The sequence below is a fragment of the Bos taurus genome, chromosome 11, assembly GCF_002263795.3.
Source record: "Bos taurus isolate L1 Dominette 01449 registration number 42190680 breed Hereford chromosome 11, ARS-UCD2.0, whole genome shotgun sequence".
Taxonomy (NCBI): domain Eukaryota; kingdom Metazoa; phylum Chordata; class Mammalia; order Artiodactyla; family Bovidae; genus Bos; species Bos taurus.
This window is the reverse complement of record NC_037338.1, coordinates 103589768-103598975: the sequence shown is the minus strand read 5'-3', so window position 1 is coordinate 103598975 and position 9208 is coordinate 103589768. Positions and strand designations below refer to the sequence as shown.

At 64.1% G+C, this 9208-nt stretch overlaps 1 protein-coding gene across 3 annotated transcripts in view; it reads left to right on the top strand.

Annotated features, from left to right (window-relative positions):
- The first annotated feature begins 998 nt into the window (after window positions 1-998).
- The window catches only part of NACC2 (NACC family member 2), an 83733-nt gene continuing 75523 nt past the window's right edge, over window positions 999-9208 (top strand). For 2 of the 3 annotated variants that reach the window (XM_005213294.4, XM_059891310.1), the window contains exon 1: window positions 999-1066. The gene's annotated coding sequence lies outside the window, so the exon portion shown is untranslated. Of the gene's footprint in view, window positions 1658-9208 lie in introns of all 3 variants that reach the window. The other variant, XM_005213295.5, reaches the window with a different exon arrangement.

Sequence of the window (9208 nt, the reverse complement as noted above, 5' to 3'; positions counted from 1 at the left end):
TACTCAGACCAGCTTCTGACCACTGTCCTAGGAATGACCTTGGCTAACTGTCCTGCAGGGCTTTAGCCCCAGCCTCTGACCCCCAAGGGACCCAGAAAGTACTCTGGGGGTGAAAGTGAAGGTGGGAACCCTGTTCTTCACACCAAGCCCCTCCTCCCAGTGACCCTCTGCTCAGGACCACTGACCCGGTGCCGCCCCATTTTCCTGCAAGGACCCCGCGGCGCTGAGCGAGCCAGGAGGTCTCTGGCCTGTCCTGACCCCAGGCCTCAGGTTAGTGTGGGGGCGACTGAGGGGGACTTTTGAGGGTCCTTTCCGGTTTGTAGCTGATTTTATTTGTCCGCCCTTGTTTTAAAACATCACCTCTGTCCACGGGAGGGGGGCCTCGAGCAAAAAACCGGGAGCCGCTGGGGTCGGGAGGAGTCACTAACAGCCAGTGCGCCCAGATCACGCCGGGCCTGAAAGCAGACCCGGCCGCCTTCACGCAGCTAGCTGTTACGCGGCTCAGCGCCGGCGGCGCCGGCCACCGCCGCTTCTTCCGCAGCCCCGCTCTCCGGCCTCCGGGCGTCCGTAGCAGCCAAGGCCGCGCACCTGCTCCTGCCGGCGGCCCCACACAGCGCGGCATCCCGGTGCTGGCGCGGCCGCCGCGGGGAGGGGGCGCCCCAGGACCGGGGGTTCCACACCTCCAGAGTGTGTGGGTCAGCGCCCCGGTCCTGCCCTCGTCCGGCCCCGGCTTCTGGCCCCACGCAGGGTCCCACGCCAGGAGTCGGGGAGGAGGCGCGCGGAGGGGGCGCGGACCGGCCGCCCCCCGCCCCGGGACCCGCACCCGCTCCTTCCTCGCCCCTTCCCGGGCGCCCACCTGGCGCGGGGCGGCGCGCCCCGGGGCGGCGAGTGCGCGCACGCGGTCGGCGCGCTGTCCCTTTAAACGGCCCGCGGCGCCTCCCCCGCGCGCCCCGCCCGCCGCGGTGCGGCCCGGTGCTGGGCGCGGCCGGAGAAAGTCCATGTGAGCCGGAGCGCCGGGCCGCCGGAGCACTTCCTGCCGCAGGCCGGACCGGGCCGGCGCCCGCAGGTACCCCAACTTCGCGCCGCCCGCGGGCCCCGCCGCCGCACTTCCCGCTAACTCCGCGGCGCGCCCGCCCTCGCCTGCCGCAGTGCCCAAGTTCGCGCCGCGCGCCGCCCGCCGAGCTGGCCGGCGGCGCCCGGGCCTGGGGAGGCGCTCGCCCCGGCCGGGCCGCACCCCGCCCGCCCCGCCGAGCGGGGACCCGGGCTCTGGGCGTCTCCTCTCCCGCCGGGCTTCTCGGGACACTCGGCCTCCCCCGACCGGACGGACGGATCTCAGCCCTTCGGGGCGGAGAATGCGCGCGAGCTCGGCGGGGGGATACGGCCTGGGGACACGCCCCTCCCTCCGGGGCCGGGGTCCGAGGCCGGCCGCGCGGCTGCGCATCAGCCCGCCCTGCGTCTCCCTTCCCCGCCTCCCCAGTCCCACTGGATCCCCCCGCCCTTCGGGGCATCACTGCCCTCTGGGCGCCCTCGTGCACCCCCTACCTGGGAGAGCCTGGGGGACGGCTGCACTGGGGCGGGGGATCCCACCTGTCTCGCTGCGTTTCCTGCGGTGCTGAGGTCTTGGGGCCCCGGAGCCCCTTCTCCAAGAAGCTCAGAGGTGAGCTCTGAGCTTGCTGCCCTTCCCCACCCCCGCCAGGGCCGGGCGCGGGGCCGGGGCGGGGGGTGGAGGGGGGGCATACTCAAGCCCTTCGGACGTCGACCTGGTTGGGGGGGGGGGTGGTCATGAGGTCAGAGGTCACCTCCGGGTCTCCTCTTCCGGGCTTCTCAGAAGTTTGGTCTTGGCGCTTTTGATGGCCAGCTCTCTGCTGGTGGCCCTTAAACCTGTGGATTTGCGGTGGGTCGGTCCTGGATCTGGGCAGATGCCCACTATGATGGAATCTTCCTCCTTCTCCAGACCTGGGTCTGAAAGGTTTTGCCCACGGGAGCAGTTGGGCTCTTTCTTTCTGGTGGTTTTTCTGAGGACCGGTTGGGCACCCAGCTGTGAGTCCCCTGGCCATAGGTTCTAGCTGAGCCTGTCCTGTGTGTCGGTGGGGGGTGGGGGCGGGCTGGGGGTGGAGGGGAAACAGGCTGTATGGGCTGGCCATCTGGCAGAGCTGGTCTTCTGAGCACTCTGAACACACACCGAGCTGTGCTCGCTGGGTCTGGTCTGGTCTGGTCTGATCTGGGTCTCTCCAGGTCTCCACTTCCCCACCTTCCCCTCCTCTTCCCCGTTGAACTCCGGGCCCCTCTAACCCCCGCTACCCCCCCCCCCCGCCCCGCCCCGTCGACAAAGGATGTGGGTCTGGTATTCAGCACAGGTGCTTCTCAGCACTCCATGCGGAGTGTCGTCTAAGCCCCCCTAGGACCCTAGCGGAGGCGTCTCTGAGGATCGGCTCCATTTTAGAGACGAGGAGTGAAGGGTCAGCAGCCAGCACTGCCATCCACCTTCCAACACTCCCGTTCCCCTCCTCCCCGTGGCCCTCTGTGGTGCCCACCCCTCCCAGGAGGCCCACTGGCATCCTCCTGTTGGTCATGCCACCGTTGGGTGGCACCTCGGCTGGAGCCTGAGTGAAGGAGCTGGGAGGGGCGAGGCCTAGGGTGGCTGGCCCCCGCTGCTTCGGTGAGCTGGTGGGAAGGGGCACTGAAGGGGGACCGTGTCACTTCTCTGCTCGCAGTGGCAGAGGTGGGTGCTCGGTGGTCACACCTGGCGGGGTGGGCGCCGGCTGTGGCACCTGATAGGCCGCTGACTCCGAGCCGGCTCCGTCTGGCCCCTGCTCTGCAGCCGTTCGAGGCGCCTGCAGAATCTTGGCCCAGGAGAAAACGCTTGTGTGTTTTCTGACGGTGACACCAGCCACCCTGGCTGCCCGGGAGTGCCTCTGGGTTCCTTGTCAGGGACGTGGTGGGGCGCTCAGAGGGGCCTTTCCCGGGAGGTGGGCTCGTGGGTGACTTTTAACACAACCCTTAAAGCGTCCCTCTGTTTTCCAACTGAAACGTGAGCTGCATTATTCATGGAAGACAGACAGTGGTGATGGCAAGTGCTGAGCTGGCATTCGCAGCCGGGGCTCCTCTGGCACCTCTGCCTCTAGCTAGGGCTCTGCAGGCCTGACTTGTGGCCTGGGCCAGGGTGGGCCTGGTACCCCTTCCGGGACAGAAGGTAGGCACTGTGACTTCGACCCTTTCAAGGGTGTTCCCAGGGCTCCACCCCACGCCCCTCCTCTGAGCACTGTGCTCTCGGAAATGTAGAGCCTGAGCCTGAGCGGGCTGCAGCAGACGGGGTCTCCCTCCTGGCCCTGGGGCCTCCTGGTGCGGCCCCCGGCACTCACCATCCGTACAGCGGGAAGCCTCAGCCACCTGAGGCCTCATTCCTTCCACCTGGGGATGCGAGCCCGGCCCCCACAGCCCATCTGCCCCCTTCCGTGTCACCCTGTCCTGTCTCGCCTGGGCTCTGCTCCAGCCTGGTTCCCCCCGCCCCCACCACCCCGCCCCAAGTTCTCTTGTCCTGCTGGGGTGTGGGAGTCGGGTGAGCCCCCTAGCTGGGGGCAGCGTGGTGAACGTCTGCTGAGCCCTTTGAGCATAAACTGCAGCCCAGATGACAGCCCCTAGCTCCCAATTCTCCAGCCTGGTTCTCCCAAGACCCAGTGCCTCCTGCAGACCCCCCAGTACAGGCACACTTGGGAGCTTGACCCAGGCTGGGTTCTTGGGATAAGACAAGCAGCCTTCCAGCTGAGGATCTGTCGTGTTAGCTGACTGGGGCCTGGCTCCTTCGCGCGGCCAGGGTCCCCAAGGGATGCCCCAGGCCCAGGAACTTGGTCTTTGGGTCCAGGCTTTTGCTTGCGGTGTGGTAGAGTTGGGGGGCACTTCCCTGCACAGGGAGGGGGCCCTCGGTCCCTGGCTGGACCCAGAGATGTTTCTGGCTGTGGGCAGCCCCAGTTTGGGAGCTGGGAAAGTCTGGTTGGGCCTGGGGTCTGACTGGGGGCTGGGGAGGGGCTTCAGGGCCTCTCACTGGCCCCAGTCAGGCTGGCCTGCACGTGTGCAGGGAGCACTACTGACCACTCCGTGGTCTGGGCGCTGCCCCGGCTTCCGCCGGTGCCTCATCCTCGTCTGGCTCACTTTCCTGGACAGCCCCTTGGTCCTCCCCGAGGCGAGCCGTCTGGCCCTCGGGTACTTCCAGGTGGGGCCTGAATTTAGAATTAGAGCCAGCATCTCCATTCATGTCTGCACCCCAATTCAAGACACGAACGTCTCCTCACCCTGTACCCCTGGCTGTGGCCCGTGTGTCCCCCCCTGCCCTGCACCCCTCCTCACTCGGGCCCCCTCTCCGGGAAGTGTTCACTGCCACCCGCCCTGCCTCCCGAGCAGGCAGGGATCCTGGCGACCTCTGTTTCTCTTTTAGCAAATCCTTTCTCTCACCAGGCCTGGCTCTCAATGAGATCATTTGCAAAATATGCTTCCCGGCTGGCCGGGGCTCCACACTGTCACCTGCGGCTGCTCGGAGCTGAGAGCTGGGCTTCCTGTGCCCTGGCCTCTGGCCTTTGTCATTTAAAGTGCAGGTTTTGGAAGCAGGCGGCCCCCTCCCGTGGCTGAGGGTCTTGTGGGTGATGATCTCAGCGGACCTCTGGCGGGCAGGTGTGGAGCAAGCCGGGCTCCCTGGTGGCTGCCTTTGGGGTTGGCATCCTCAGAGCCCCCCCTGAGGACAAGGATGGTGGGGAGCACTCCCCCCTGCCCGGTTTGGGAGCGAGTCTGAGCAGGAGGAAGCGAGAGGGGATCTGATGTGGCCCTGGGCTCTCCGGGGCTGCCCCCAACTTCTGTTGTGTGGACCTGAGTCCAGGCAAGGAGGCGCGTAGGAGCAGGACCTCTCGGGTCTCTCACTCAGTCCCCGGGCGTGTGACCTGGGGTGCGTCACTTGCCCTCTCTGAGCCCCGCCCAGGCCTGTGTGAAGTGATGCTACTGCTGGGAGACTGCAGGTGAGCAGGCCCAGCCTGGGGACCGTCTGGAGATGCCCCCTCCCTAGAGCCAGCAGGGCGGGGGCAGGGGGGGTGGTTCATGCCCCTTTAAGGAAAGCCTGCTTCTCTGTTAGCGTCTGCGGGGAGGCTGGAGGAGGGTGGAGGCGTACTTTTCTCTAAGGTGTTGGTCTCTGTCCCATGGGGAGGAGAGGCTGGCTCCTCCGGGGCTTTGAAGGAATCTTCGCCCTCTCCCTCCCCCTTGGCCCTGGGCCCTGGCGTCCAGGAGGGCACATGGCCATGGATGGGCCCAAGCTCTCGGGGGGGCCCCGCCCCACGCCTGCCTGTGAGCTGGGGGAAGCAGGCAGGGCGGGGGGCGGGGACCGCTGGGGCCCAAAAGTGCCCATATATAGTCACCGGGGTGAGCAGTGAGCCTGGCCAGTGGGGCTGCATCCCAGGCCCAGGGCTGGCCCGGCCCGCCAGGTCCAGCATCAGGCCCAGCCCCCCAGGTCCTTGAGGGTGGGCTGGCCCTGGAGCAGCAGGAGGAGGGGCTTGTGCGCTGAGAGCAGCTGGATTTGGAGCAAAGCATCATATACAGCAGCAGGCACAGGCTTGGTGCTCTAGGAGTGTTTGTTGATTGACAGCAAAAGTCTCAGGGGCACTCAGTAGGCAGGGCCGAGTGTGCTTCCTGAGACACCACTTCTGAAAGTTGGAGGCTGTAACCTGGCTGCCCTCTTGGCCTGAGCCACCCAAGGGCCCCTGGCTGTGGGCTGGGGGCTGGGGGTGGGGTGCCCCCTTTTCATTCTGGTGACACCCCCAGTTGTCCCTACCGCATCCGCATGGTACCAGGAGCTTCTGCTCTGATGGATGGCGTTTTCCAGAAGATGCGCCCCCTCCCTGCCGCACCCCGCCCCCCACCTCCTGGACGCTGCCTGGAGTTCAGCTGGTGGGGAAGGGGCAGCGCTGCCGTCTGGCTGCTGGTGGTCTTTGCGGGAAGTCGGCTCCTGGACCCCTTGGGGCCAGCCCACCCTCACCCTCGGCATCTGTTTCGAGGACTCTGCGCCAAGAAGGGGGAAGCAGCCCGCCTCTGCTGCATTCCGACTTTAGTGCTGTTAAAAAATCACAGTGTTAACACAGAATGCTCCTTTAATGTAGTTTCCATTGCACTGCTAAGCGCCTTTGTTAAATTTTGTACATTAATACTTTTTGTTGTTGTCAGCAGTTTTTTTTTCTTTTTTGGGGGGGATATAAAGCCATTAGGGTGAGAGAAGATTAAAAAGATACATTACAATTAAAATGTTAATGAAATCTGCATCATACAACTTTTGAAACCCTTTAGGCATTAATCTTGCCTGTGTCATGTCCATTAACTTTGGCTATTCTTATTCCACACTGACCCCTGCTGAGAGATTTGTGCTATAATTGGATTTTTTTTTTCTTAATAAAAAAGAAAAGAAAGCTTTTAAGAAAATAGAGATTGAGTGGTGGCCCCGGCTCCGGCATGAAGAGAAAGGGAGGGAAGGGTCTCCCTTTGGGGGTGGCCGTGGGCCCCTCCCAGGCCGTCAGCCCTCTTTCCTGCCCCGTGGATGGCCAGCAGTTCTGGACACTCGGGCCCAGCCCCTGCTGCTCCCCCAGGGGACCCAGCGTGGCCATGTGCTCAGACCCGTGTCCTCACCAGGCCCAGCTCACCTGTGGCGGGAGGGTGTGCCGTGGCCGCAGTCATGGTGTGAGTGTCCAGGGCTCAAGGATCTCACCTTCCAGGGGTGGGTCCCCAAGTCCGGGCGCTGGGTGAGTGACTGCAAGGGGGATGTTCCGGAAGGACCAATGGTTTTGGTTTTGAGTTTTCAGGATCCCTCGTCCCCCAGGAGATGCGCGCCTGGAAGTCTGGTGTCCTGGGCACTGGGGGCTCCAGCATAAGGCAGGGCTAGAGTTGGGGGGCGGGAAGCTCCCCCACTGCCTATGCTCAGGGGAGCTGGGACCCCCCCCGGCCCCTGCCGAGAGTGGGCCCCCCCAGGTGCTCTGTGAACTTGTCTGCACAGACTCACCCTTGACTGTGGCTGGAGCCTGTGGTGGTTCCCGTCCAGATAGCACCCCTGACCGGGGTGAGGCTCAGGCCCGGTGGGGACATGGGCCTAGCCTGGGGCGCCTGGGTCTAGCCAGCCCTGAGCAGTAGATAGTCACAGCCGTGGCTCTGGGAAGCTGGTCAGGTGGTTGGCAGGGGGCTGCAACAGACAGATTTCGTGTCTGTGTGTTTTTGCAACACCTTTCTATAAAGGGAAACATAATTTAAAATATGATTACTTAGTGTTGTAACAGCCGCCTTAGCGCTCCACGCTATGCCGAGATCATTATCAGAGGCTGATATTAACTTGCAAAGAATATTATGCAAATTGCCCTCTGGCTCCTCCGGGAGCCATCCCCCCAGGATGGAGATGCGCGTGGGGAGCGGGTGGGGAGCGGGCAGGTCCCTTCCCGGGGTAGGGAGAGGCGACAGCCCGCATCCCGGGCCCCCTAGCCGTTGGTTTCCTGGCTGTGTCTGCGGACGCCGGGCAGGGCCTGTCCCCTTTCTCCATACCCGGCCTGGCTCCTTGTCTGGGGGGGTACATGGAGGGGTGGGCAGGGTGAAGGTTGGATGCTCACGACCCCCAGGCTCACCCCCGGACTCTATGCTGTCTGTGCAGCGAGTGTTGTCTCTGTGTCAGGCTCTGGGTGGCACCTGGTGGCCTTCACGAAGTGGCCAGTTTGCCCAGTGGTTATGGTGGCCTGACTGGCTCTGGCAGCAGCTGGACCTGGGGACCCACGAACCCCAAGTGCTTGTCGCTCCTGAAGGGATTGGAGTCGCAGACGGGGCTCCCCCACCCCTGGGTGCAGGACCCCTTCCTGTCGCCTGACTCAGCACTGCACCTGGTGTTCCCCAGGGGCTCAGGGCAGCCCCCAGGGGAAGGCGGTGGGGGGCTTGGCGTGTGGCTCTGACCGTCCCCTCACACCTGCCCGCTCCTCGAGTCTGAAGGTGGCCCCCTGCCTTACCAGGGCCAGAGCATCCCCCCGACTTTGTGAATGCTGCTGTGGGAGTTCCCTGTGGGGTCTCCCAGCTCCGGGAGGGCAGTGATGCTTGTTTGCCTGTGGAGAGGGCAGGTCGGAAGGGACGTGAGCCTCGTGGTCACCCTGGAGGGTAACGGGGGTCACTGGGTAGGGGGTAGGGTCACTTTCCTGGGCCCGGGTAGCAAATGATCATAAATTTGGGGGCTTAAAGCAACAGAGACTTACTCTCTCACAGTCTAGAGACACAGCGGCAGGATCAGGGAGCAGCCGGGGCTGGTTCCTCCTGCGGCTCTGGGGAGACTCCTTGCCTCTTCCAGAGCCGGGGGCGCTGACGATCCTTGGGCCTATGGACACATCCCTCCCATCTCAGGATCTTACTAATTATGCCAGCAAAGACCCTGTTTGCAGACAAGGTCACATTCTGAGATTCTGGATGGACCCTAGTCAACCAGTGTGGTAGGCTGGCTGCAGAAACCCTTTAGTGCCTAGAGGAAAGGGGAGGGTCTGGCCGGCCCAGTGGCTCAGTGTTGCGCTTGCCCAGGAGGGCGGGCGGGCGGGTGGCCGGACACACGGACAGTAGCCACCGCTCCTGTGAGCCGCTGGACGTCGGGTGGGAAGGGCCAGCACAATCAGACTAGGAAGTCTGGAAGGACCTTTGGTTCAGGAGCTAAGCCCTAGTCGAGGGCGGGAAATGGGGCCACCGATGGAGGAGGGTTTTCCTGAGACAGTGTCTACGGTTATGTAAGTTTGGGGACAGGAGGCAGAATTTGTGTTAATTGTCATAACCCAGTTTAGTCGGCCAGTCCTTGTCCCGGGAAGCGGCCTGGAAAGGAGAGGGAGGGAGGTCTCCATGGAGCCCTCGGGGCTGGACCCCGAGCTGCAGTGCAGACTCGGGCCCCTGAGACCCTCCCATCCCTTCTTCCTGCATCTCTTCCATCCCTTGGAAGAAAACCAAGGTCGTGAAGTGGGAGTGAAATAGTGGAGAAGTCAAGGCAGACAGGCAAAGTAAGAGCAGAGATGCCCTGAGGAGGTGGCCCTGGATGGGCCTAGAGGGGACCCTGGTGTCCAGGTGGTGGGGCTGGGACCTGGGACTTTGGGTCCAGATGAGCCCAGACCTCAGGGGCCCTGAGCTTCCTGGGCCTCGACCATGCCGTCAGGTGGCCGTGGAAGGCCTGGGAGTGGACACG